The sequence below is a fragment of the Dipteris shenzhenensis genome, chromosome 3 (genome assembly GCF_047967505.1).
Source record: "Dipteris shenzhenensis isolate YYH24624 ecotype China chromosome 3, Dip_SZ_1.0, whole genome shotgun sequence".
In the NCBI taxonomy this organism is placed as follows: domain Eukaryota; kingdom Viridiplantae; phylum Streptophyta; class Polypodiopsida; order Gleicheniales; family Dipteridaceae; genus Dipteris; species Dipteris shenzhenensis.
Window position 1 is genome coordinate 30,553,664 of NC_141598.1, and position 12,094 is coordinate 30,565,757.

At 49.1% G+C, this 12,094-nt stretch overlaps 1 protein-coding gene across 1 annotated transcript in view; it reads left to right on the top strand.

Annotated features, from left to right (window-relative positions):
* The window catches only part of LOC147903644 (dynein regulatory complex protein 1-like), a 180,781-nt gene that overhangs the window by 149,307 nt on the left and 19,380 nt on the right, over positions 1-12,094 (top strand). The window lies entirely within an intron of this gene.

The following is a 12,094-nucleotide window of genomic DNA, read 5'->3' on the forward strand; positions in this document are numbered from 1 at the left end:
CATCACATTTAGTAGATAGATGGGTTCTTTCCTGTGGACAACAATTCTCAGTCACATCGATCCTAAAGAAGTGGCACTTGGCATCTTCCATGTTTGCCTCTAGTCTAGCTCGTGTCCTAAAATATAGGTGTTTCTGGCCAAATGTGAAGACAATAAAAACAAATTCAAAGAGTTTAGTGTAAGGGAAATTGTGTATACGAATGATGAGGAGTCAAAGCTTCTTCTCTCAAAATGGTTTGCTCTCATTCATCCTTCATCCTTTTCCAAACTTGGGACATCTTTTACAATTACCAGCTATAACGTCCAAATGAGAAGAGACACCAACAGGATCAATAATACAGATTCGCACTCATGTAGAAGGAGCGTATGCAAAGGTAACCAAAGCAGGTATCCAGAAGACAACGAAGCAATCTCTCACACAACTCAATTGGAATGGAAATACACAATCCCAATGACTAGGGGAGCTATTTATTAATGCTAGGCAACTGGTGTTGAGGGAGCATCTCACAACTGAGTAGCCCAAAGAGGCAACACAACCTCACACGGTGTAGCCTTCCCTGCATGAGTACTTTGACGCACCAGATTCCCAGGTTCACTTGACAACAGTCTCTGGCGTCACAGTCAAATGCATGAGATGTTCACCCCACATATGTTATATTTTGCAACTCTAATCCATGCATATGAGAATCCAAAATGATGAGGAGGGACAAATTGTCCGAAACAATTGAGCTGCTGCTCCTTCCCGCTCCCTTGCTGCCCCCTCTGCCCCAGCCCCTCCCTCCCTCTCTCCCTTGCCCTCAGCCCCCATCCCCCTCCCCCTCCCTCAGCCCCTCCCTCCCTTCTCCTCCTCTCCCTCTCAGCCCGCCCCCTTCCCTTCAGCCTGTTCCCTCTCCTCTCCCTCTCAGCCTGCGCCGCTGCCCCCTCCCTGCCTCTCAGCCGGTCCCCTCCCTGCCTCCCCTTCCTCTCCCTCTCCTCTCCCTCTCAGCCTGGGCCACCCCCTCCCTTCCTCTCAGCCCGCCCCCTCCCTGCCTCTCAGCCCACCCCCTCCCTGCCTCTCCTTCATCTCCCTCTCCTCTCCTTCTCAGCCTGCGCCGCCGCCCCCTCCCTCCCTCTCCTCTCCCTCTCCTCTCAGCCTGCCACCTCCCTGCCTCTCCTTCCTCTCCCTCTCCTGTCCCTAGCCTGCGCACTCCCTCCCTCTCAGCCCGCCCCTTCCCCTTCAGCCTCTCAGCCCCTCCCCTCTACCCCTCCCCTCCTCGCTCCCTACCCCCACTCCCTCCTCACCTCCTATCCCTGTTCTCTACCCCCCTACCCCCGCCTTTTTCCTTCCTCATTCTCCCGTAGCAGTTTTTGGAGCGGAAGGAGCCCCCAAAATTGTCAGAGTCAGCCTCCTCACCTCGATTGGCGATGGATATTCCGTCAGCCAATCCTACTCCACCTCCACCGGCCGTGAAAACTATTACTTTTTCTAAAGACGAGTTGCAGCAGCTCAAGAAGGATGTAGAGATTGAATGCTCTACCACGTTGCTAGCATGCATCTTCGGGTCTCACCCCTCTAGATCCCAAGCCAGAGACTGGATGCTTGCGGCTCTCCCCCCAGACCTCACTCCACGATTGTTAGATGTTCGTCTTCTGGGACGAGGTTTTTCCCAAGTTCTTTTTGACACTCCAGAGGCTGCGAGCATTGTGCTCAAAGCTGAGTTTTTACACCTGGGACACAGGAAGATCTTCTTTGATGCCTTTGATATTGGTTTCGACCCAATGGCGGCAGATAAGGAATCAGATTTCCCGGGCTTCCCTAGGTTTACCATCGACTTCTTTCTGTTATTGGGGAGCATTTTGGTGCGGTTGCTGAGATCCCACCCCTCCCTAGGTTGCCATTGACTGCAGCAGAGGCAACCAAGGCTGATGGGGTACCTAGAGTTAGGGTCCTCTGTAAGGATCCTAACCTCAAGATGGACCATGTTATGATCCAGCGCCCGGATGGTTCCTTTTTTCGCCAGAGAGTAGAGATTTCAGACAGACAGGACCAGTGCATTATATGCAGGACCATTGGACACTTTGCCACGGATTGCCCCAGGAAGAAGAAAAGGCCCAAGAAGCCCTCTGGTACAGCTACCGCCCCACGGCCTCGACAGGGGGGTGGTACAGGTCCAGCACTTTCTCCTCGGCCTCGACAGAGGGGTGGTACAGGTCCAGCACCTGCTCCTCGACCTCCGCATGGCGGTCCTCCTCAGGATGGTGGTGGTACAGGTCCAACACCTGCTCCTCGGCCTCGACAGGGGGGTGGTACAGGTCCATCACCTACTCCTCGACCTCCACCTACCTCAGGGGCACGTGACGCATTCCAGTGGGTTTCAGTTCGGGTTCCGGTTCGTGTGCAGATCCCTCCTTCAGTTCACGAGGGTACACTAGTGGACTCTGCTTCACCTCGAGCTGTCCCTCTAGTCTCACCTCGCACAGTCCGAGACACCGAAGCTTCGACCTCCTCCCCGGTTGCAGCTTCTTTCCTAGAACCAGCGGTGCGAGACACTCTCCTTGAGGCAATAGAGGTCTCCGCGGCTGGGCAAACATAGGATCGAGAGCAGTCCTCACTTCCTCCCTTGGATAGGGGGAAGGGGATGGTTTATACTATTGATCCTCATCCCTCAGAAGGGATCCTTCGCACTCCGGTGTCTGGCTTGCTTCATAGGAACTCATTTTCAGCCCTGGTAGATGATTCAAATTTCCCAGAGAAGGAGTTTGTGCCCTCTACTTTTGGTGAGCCAGTGATTGGGTTTCCTGTTGACAGGGCTTCTTCTTCAGGTGGCAGGGCTCTTTCCCCTATTGATTTTCCGCCAATTGGTTCCATTCCTCGCTTCTCGAGAAGGTGGTCTTCCCCTGTTGAGGGGTTTGTTTCTCCCACTAGGTCAGGTAAGGTGTTCCACTCTACATCCTCCCGTCGATGAGGATTATTAGTTGGAACATACAGGGCCTAGGTGGCATCCCACATCGCCGCCGTAGACAGCTGATCTGGGATCAGCTTCATCCAGGTGTTACTGGGGGTTCCATTGATATCTTATTTATACAAGAGCACAAACTGGATTCTAGAGATTGTGCCAAGCCAGGCAAGTTGCTTTCTGGCCATACTTTTTGGTCGCCTGCCTTGGGCTCTAGGGGGGGCACTTCTATTTCAGTTTCGATGTCGGTTCTCCCCTTAGTTGTTGGACATGGAGTCATTATTCCCTCTAGAGCTCAGTGGATTATTCTTTTGATTGGAGGGTGTAAGGTTGGTTTCCTTAACCTGTATGCCTCCAACATTAGAGGGGAACGTGTCCTTATGTGGAAGGATTTTGCTCTCGTGGGCCCCCATTGCGGATTCATGGGTGATTGGAGGTGACTTTAACATGGTTGAGTTACCATCAGACAAAAAAGGGGGTAGAGAAGGAGGACTTCACTCTTTGGAGAGAGCAGCTTGGGATGGCTTCCTTTTTCACTTCTATGGGACGATGCCTTTCTTATTCATCCACAGTCCCGCCACAGAAGTGATACTTGGTTGGACGATGCCTTTCTTATTCAGCCACAGTCCCTCCTATTTTCTTGGTCAAACAGGAGGTAGTAGATGCCTATTCATGCACGCATTGACAGATTCTATGTAGATGATTGGGCACTAGACAGAGGTGGATCAGTATGCATTGCTGCTGGGGTTTTCACTTCAGACCACTTTCCTATTGTGCTAGCTATCTCAGAGCCTTACTTGAGAGGCTGGTCTGCGAGCATCAGGATTCCAGATGCCTTGTACATAGAGGAGGACCTTACAAAGACAGCCCTGCAGATATGGGTTTCTCATGTCCAGGGTGGGCAGCCATATCCATCACATGTAGCTGCTGCCCTTTCTGGTATTAGGGACTTATACCTCTCAGTTGCTTGTACCAGGAGACGAGATATTCTCAGACGTGAGATTGGTGTTCGCCAGCAGTTTGCAGCTTTGCAGAGGGAACAACAGACACAGCCTTCGGATGCTTGGATTCAGGAGCGCCTTGCTGCAGCAAGGGCTCATCACCAGATATTGCTTGATCAGAGAGTAGAGTATGCCTTTCATGCATGGGAGTCCTTCTGGATTCAGATGGGTGGTAGAGTCAATAAATACTTTTTCTCTACTCTTGGCCCTAGACATAGTAGATAGAGTGTATCCCAGCTTATTGACTCACATGGGGTTTTACAGACAAGAGCCTGATGATGTCTTACGCATAGCTTCAGATTTTTATGCCATCCTTCTTACTGCTGATCCTGAGACACAGGATAGAGAGGATGCTAGGCAAACTATTTGGCAGAGCATCCCTTTGTTTGTGAATCCAGTTATGCATGTTTTGCTCGATGCACCTTTCACCAACACAAAGTTTAGGATTGCACTTTCAGCCCTTCACAAGGGCAAGTGCCCAGGTTGGGATGGCCTCACCCCTTCTTTTTTCATTCCATTTTGGGATATGATTGGAGACTACATTACTTCAGCCCTGCAGGCCATTTGGGACTCTGGCGAGATGCTTGGGTCGCTTACAGAGGGTCTCATCCACCTTATCGCGAAGGGAGGTTACAAAAATCTAGTGTCCCAGTGGAGGCCTATCACACTTCCGGGGACTTGTTACAAGATTCTGGCCAAGGCAATCAGCCTTCGATTACAGCCCCTTCTCCTTGATCTTATTCATGACACTCAAACGGGATTTGTGCATGGCAGAAGCATTTTTTATAACATTTTCTCTTTCTGGGAAGCTTCAGAGTGGGCCATGCAGAGTGGCCAGAATCTAGCCATTCTACTTTTGGATTTTGAGAAAGCTTATGACGGGCACCCTTCTACGTTTTGGCTTTACTGATGCTTGGATCAGAGGTGTTTCCTCTTTGTACAGATCAGCCCACAGCTAGGTACTTATTGGTGGGGTAAGGGGTGAGAGATTTCAGATTTCAAGATCAGTCCGTCAGGGATGCCCCCTTGCTCCTTTCCTTTTTTTGTTCGTGGCCGAAGCTATGAGTATCTATGCTAGATCTCAAGTTGACATCTTTGGACTGAGACTTCCCATCAGAAGGGAAGAGGAGCTACTTGACAGTGAGTTGGCAGATGACACAGCAGTTTACTTGGATGCCACTCCACGGGCGCTCACTTCTTTCAGGACAGCATTGGATTTATTTTGCTTGGCGACAGGGGCGCAGATAAATTGGCGCAAATCCAATGGCTTTTGGATTAGTGATGAGGAAACTCCAGTTTGGGGACTTGACATAGGATTCACTTGGGTACAGAGGGGTGTGCCTGTTAGGTATTGTAGCTGCTAGGTCGGCTTGGATATTTCTTCCACTCAGCAGTTTGCTCCCGTGTTGGAGAGCATCAGGAGGAAGCTGGATGTTGCCTTTAGAGTTGTGGTGGTCAACCAGGTCCTGTTGGCCACGGCCTGGTTGTTTGTTCATGCTAGTGCCGTTCTAGGGACTGCATCATTCAGCTCAAGAGACCGAGCAGAAACTTTCTTTGGAGTGAGCTTGATGGCGCAGCAGATGCCTTAGCCAGGGTGGCTTGGGAGACCCTCATCCTCCCTACACAGGAAGGGGGTCTCAATATTATTGATCCAAATTTACAGTGCAGAGCTTTACTATGCAAGATGGTGGTGCGGGGACTTATGCCAGGGCAGGAACCGTGGAAGGACTTTCTTATTAGCAGCATACAGAGGTGCACACCTTCTTCAGGAGGAGACTGGATGAGCAGTATTAGGTGGATCTTCACCACAGCACACCTCAGATCACCTTCGTCCCCTCTCATGGTTGCCATTATGAAACCTTGGGCCAGTTTCAGGAGCACTCTTCGGAGGATTCCTCCTTCCTCTCATGAAGAGATTGATAGGCAACCCATCATGTGGAATGACAATATTTTAGATGATCATGGCAGACCACTGGGTACCTCACACTACATGCAATGGTCCAAGTGGGAGAGGGGACCTGCATCATCTATGGGGTCTTGGAAAGCTTTCCGCAGGCTTCCAGAGGAGACCAAATCAAGGTTGACAGGACATCTCAGAGGGAGTGCAGGGAGGATCTTGCAGATTGAGGTAGCCCTTCCGGAGGTTTGGGTAGACATAGATGATATGTTACTCACTTGCTCCACTTGGGCAAGTACTTTTACGAGAGGCGGTGTTCCGCTTTAGGTTTTGGCCTTTTGAGATGCATAGGAGAATGCTTTAGTTTTTAGTATGCTGGATGGTGGCAGATTGCTCAAGTCCACAGAGGACATCTTGCTTGAGTCTGCATTTCAGCCTATCAGGGTTGTAGGTCTTTGGGTGCAGGGATCAGATTCAGAGTGGTTCCTAGACCTAGACCCTCGGCTACTCTTCACCGGGTCTTGGAGGCTTTGGCTCTATGGGGGAGTTCCCATCATGTATTTGCAGTGGGACCCCGGAGAGTGGGAGTGGATTGACGTAGGGCATTGAGAGAAGAGCATCCCCTTCTTTTGTTACACGGTCAGTAATGCCATGAGATTTCAGCTCAGTAGTAGAGGTTGGAGACCTTCCAAAGCTCCTCATTGGGAGACATTTGATATCACTGCGGATCTGCAGAGGTGCTTTTGGAGGAGACTCTGGAAATCCTACAGGAATAGAAAGATCACTATCTTCTTTTGGCTATCTATCCATGGTGGGATTGCAGTGAACCTTTGGAGATACAGGTTCGGAGCTGACCCTACTTGCGCTCGTTGCCTCTCTGCTTCGGAGACTATTCAGCATTGCTTATGGGATTGCAGACAGGCGAGGATGATTTGGATGGGGGTAGCCAGGATTTTCAGTCACTTTGCCCACTCCCCATTCTTTATGACATGGGGCTCAGTGGCTTGGCTTTCTCTTACAGGGCCTCAGGTATTCTATGAGAGATTTGACTCCTCTCGGGCCATTTCGGTTCGACGTAATCAGATTGAGTCCTGTTCGTTGGATGTGGTACCACACCTTCCCTTTACAGTTGTACATGCCTCCGTGGATACTTCTTGGGAGATTCTAGCGAGCATAGCATCCTGGCATATCTGGAGAGCCAAATGCACAGGAGGGTACTCAGGTTCATCCCTCGCACACATTGGCTATTATCTGGACAGACACCGTACATACTTTGATGGCCGTATGGACGAGTATGCAGGGACACTCCCGTGCAGCCTCAACTAGGAGGGCTTCTTTCTTCAGGGAATGGAAGGATTCTCCTTTCTTCTCTGAGACTACTACAGGGTTGAGGTGGCACTTTCAGTCTCAGCCTTGGTTGTTTTCCACCTCACTCTGAGGGGGTTTTATTTATCCTCATGATTTCACGATGTATTCCACTTTGAGCTTGCTCTCGCGGGTTTTTTCTCTTACTTAATAGAAGTCTCTTTCTTGAAAAAAAAAAAAAATTGATGAGGAGTTCCCTCTAGGGGATCCCAATCTACTAAGCTACTCTCTGCTCCCCAGCTCCTCGTTCCCCTTCTCCTTCGTTGCTCCTTGCATTGCTCCCTCCCGGCCCTACTCCTCTCCTCCCCGTCGTGCACTTTCACCCCCCCTCCTGTCGCGGCATTCTGCCCCCTCCCGCGCTTCGCTTTGCCTCCCGCCACGTCACTCTGTCCCCCTCCCCGCTGCGCCTCGCTTGCCTCCCCTGCCACACGCCATCACACCCCCCATTCACTGCGCCTCTTCTTGCCTCCCATACCTCTCTCCTCCCCCCCGGGTCTCTTCTCTACTCTGCCTCCCCGTGCCTTCTCTGCCACCTTCGCTCCAACTCCGCCTCCCCTGCGCCTTTTTCACGCCTGCCTAATCCTCTCCCCCTCTTGCGTGCAGGCTATTTTTTTTTTTTGGGAAAAAAAAAGTAGTTTTATATTATGTCTCAAGAGGTTGATAATCACATAAAGTTTTAATTACAACTGGTTCCACCAATACATTTGAGAAATCAAAATAGAAAAAGGGAGAGCAAATAAAGATCATACATCAGTTATAGATTGAGGGTCTATTGGTTTTGCTTTGAAGTCTTTGATTAGTGCCTTGCCATTGTAAGTTTTCTACAATCCACACTGGAAGTCCTTTCAACTTGTTAGATTCTCTAAGTATCTGTATGCCACCCTTGCCTTTGTTGTCAGAATGGTGCGATAGCGACGGACATAGCTGCGGCTAATGAAAGAACACTGAGCATAGCACGTATACGACGAAGACTCGTAGTGGCTCTTGGAAAAAGAAACAATGTCAATCCGATCAAACCAGAGGTTACGAATGGGCATGATGGGACAATCCAAGCACATTCATGCTCTTCCTCCTCCTCCCTCTGGCACGCTTTCTTCGATGCCCTTCCGTGCAATTTTCTTTTCTTCTCCCCCTCCCTTTCTTTCTGCAGTGCTAGCCTCCGCCCCCCCTGCGAGAGTTTTTCTTCCTTGTTTTCTTGCCTTTTTGCCTTTTCTTGGAGCAGCCACAGTTAGGCACACCAGCCACCTGTGATGGGGCTGGGATGAGTCTCGTGGGATGAGTCTCGTGGGCTCCTTCTGAGGCCCCTGGGAGAAAGACATGAGCAAATTGCACTTCTTGAGCAACCTGGAGAAGTAGTGGCATCCCGGGCTGCTTGAATGTGGCTCAAGTTTAGTTCAGTTCTCAGCCTGAGGGTCAAACCATCTGCAGCTCAAGCGAGGCCTTTTCCTTTCTTTCTTTTTGAAGCTTTGGGTTAATTGTTGACACTTGGAAGAAAGAGAACTTGGTGGCGACTTCTGTTTGGCCAGAAGGGCTCACATGCACCTTTGAATCCCCCAGCCATCAAGGTTCTTCCTTCTCCCTAGGACAAGCAACAGGTCAAGAAAGCAATTCAATCCCTCACGGACAGAGCAGAAGTGGGCCGGATAGTAGGGCTCACCCCTTCCAAGAGCCAGATCCATGACTGGTTACAGGCGAGTTTAGCAGTAGAGGGGGGCCACATCCAAGAGGTCACTATCTAGATTCTGGCCAGCGCGGGTAGGAGAGTCAAACAGAGTGGAGGAGGTGCCTTTCTTCTCTTACATGATGTGCATCGGGTGACGGATTCAGCTAGAGGCGGCAGCTTGGACCCCGTTGAGGGAGAGACACTGGGTAGAGCAAGATGTCCCTAGGGAGGTCATCTCACGTTTCTGGCCTCACCTCTGGACCACCCTGAGACCACGGAAGATCTCCTACTTTTTCTAGTTGATGGCTCATGGAGGATTGCCCATCGGCCCTTGGCTAGAGCAGATGCGAGTCGATGGCAGGTGCATTTGTTGTGTAGAGGGTGCGCTGGAGACGATCCCCCACTGCCTGTGGGGTCGTGCAATAGTGCAGAGGATCTAGTTTGCGGCTTTTCGGATATTGGCAAATACTCAATGGATGCAAAGGGACTTCGCCACTACTCAATGGATGCAAAGGGACTTCACTTGGCAGATGGTAGCATGGCTCACATTGTGCGGGCATGCGTTTTCCATCGACCCAATGTTGCCAGTGTTAGAATATGAAACCAAGTTGAGTTAGGTTTGGTGTGTTCTAGTGTGTTCTAGTGTGGCTCTCTGGTTATGTAGATGGAGGAGGGCATTCCTCACGTTCTGCGCAGTGAACAAGCGACAAGTAGTGGGTTTGGCCATAGAGGACATATCTAGTGGCATCTGATCTGGGATGTCGTATAAGGAGCGTGATGGGAATGGTTCGTTTCCCCCTGATAGGAGTCCCTAGCTGATAGTCGAGTCCCCCCCCCCCTTGAAAGGATCCGACCACCTCATCAATCCTGCAAGTGAGAAAAGTTCACTTCTTACGTCGTGTCAGCCGACGTGAGATGAGATGTGCCTCAGATGAGGTTAGGTATCCCAGGGCTTGCTCGCTATGAGGTGAGCTCTCATCTCTTTACATTCATCATCATACCAGGGGTTCTGAGGCATCTTTCCAATCGGGGCATGTGTGGGTTGAGTCGTAGGGAAAGATATGATGGCAGCCTCTGTTGAAACCAGAGTCAAAGAGTGTCTTTTTAGTGTGTGTTTATTGAGTACTAGAGTAGTACCTAACCTATAAAGGCATTGCACTTTCTCATGTCAAATCAATCAACTCACTTGGAGCTCTCTTGGTCATGTAAGCTCTATTGGTTATTGCATCCTTTCATTTCTTTTTCTTTCATTTCAGTTATGCTTTCCATTTAGTTCTTTGCCTTTCCATTTTCCATTCCGTTCCTCCATGCCATGTCTCTTCACGTGGTATCACAGCCACCTCCAAGAGTTTAGGTGAGGAAGGCTAGAAAGGCTACTCTCCCTCCTCCTTGGAAGGTCTTCTCTTCCACTTGAGACTTGAACTCTTCTCCTCCTCTACCAGATCCTCACCACCGGCATTGGAGACTTGAAGATCAAGACATGGAGCTGCTCCTGTTGCCCGAGATATTGATTCTCTCCACCGACATTGGCTGCCTTGACTTGGAGAAGGAGAAGGAGATGACCTTCACGATATTCATCGACTTTCTGCCTGTGATCTTCATCGACTTGCTGGCCGGAATTTGGAGCTCAGCTCTCCGCAAGTAGCCGGCAGCAAATGCCCTGATGGCCGCCTAGCTACAGCCACTCCTGCCCAGAAAGCACCCGTTTTCTGAGCAGCGTCCATATCTTGCGACAGAAATGGAATTTCAACCTGCAGTCTGAAGCAAAGTTGTAGAGCACTTGCGAACTACATTTTTCATCTTTACATCATTTCATTTTGACATCTTGGTGAAAAGTCATGGTCTCTGAAGATACTGATACACTTGGACCTGGATTGCTTGTGCAGAGGATGGAATATCCTCATGTTGACATTGATAGTGAGCATGCTCATCAGCCTCATGATAGTCAGGGTTATACACCTGGACCACTAATAGATTCCCATGAGACATTGCCCATGAGAGGCAACCCATGGAAAGCAGCAGTGCTTCTACTCATCAAGATCTACTCAGGGGTAGTATATTATAGTATCTCTAGTAACTTGTGGATCTGGAGCGCTCATGCAGTGCATAAGTTTGAACATGGCTAGGAATTTTGAGTCTTTTTTGTGAGAGTGAATAAACTACTATTGTTAATTTCAATCAAGCTCAACCACATGAGTGAAGTAGGTCCACATTAAGATAAGGTTGGTGGATACCTATTGCTATTTTGTCAGCTTCCTAGAGTTGTGCTATGTTCTATTCCAAACGAACTAAGAAATACTTTGTTTATGTTCCTCCATTGTTTGTTATTGTAACAGAACCAAATGTAATTGGAAAGTTTTATATTTTATCCTTGGGATCCCAATGTTGAGTGCTCTGCTGAATTTTTTTGCCTTTTGTTCTCTTGAGGGATTGTCCAAGCATAAGGCCAATATTTGATATAGATATGTTTGACTTGCTCCCTATCTTTGCTCCTTCTTAGATATAGAATTTGGCTTGGTGATTTGTATCTAAGTGGCGTGGATCCAGAGTGGTAATATTTGAATTACAAAGTACTCAATTCCTGATTTACTTTAATTTTCTCAACGAGATTCGATATTGTATAGTGGAGCTGACTGTCAGCCAAGTCACCGAGCTAGATAGTTCACTTGTTCTAGTACACCACCAACGGAAACAATAGTACAGACTATGAAATCTTGCCGTTTGGATCAATCAGGGTATTTCCAGTAAGAGTTTAAGAGGACACTACCATTATTACATTGGTAGGTTGTCCAAGAGAGTTTTGTTTTCAAGGTCACCCAACAGCTATAGCAGTGGATACCTAGCTACAAAGGATGAGATACTTCCTTTATGTCAGTGTTGGTGTTTCTGGCTCGCACTCATCCTAGGGCTACATGGTCTGTTATCAATGGCCTCCCAATGTCAAATGCCGGTCCCTTAGTGACAGTGATCACAAGGCTGTTTCACTAGATCTATCATTCCTTCTGCAGAAGGCTCATTATGTTAAATTATTTTTAGCATTGCTAGCTGGACGATTTTGGTGTGTTTGTTGAAGGCGTATAGTGCAGGGAGACCATCCACAAGATAGAGATAATTTGTCATAAATTTGATCAGAGATTGTAGGCTCTAGGAGAAGCTACAGTGAGACAAATGTCGGGGTGCTTAGTAGGCCACCATTGACAGTGCAGATTTTCCTGAGACATCTTTTCAGGTC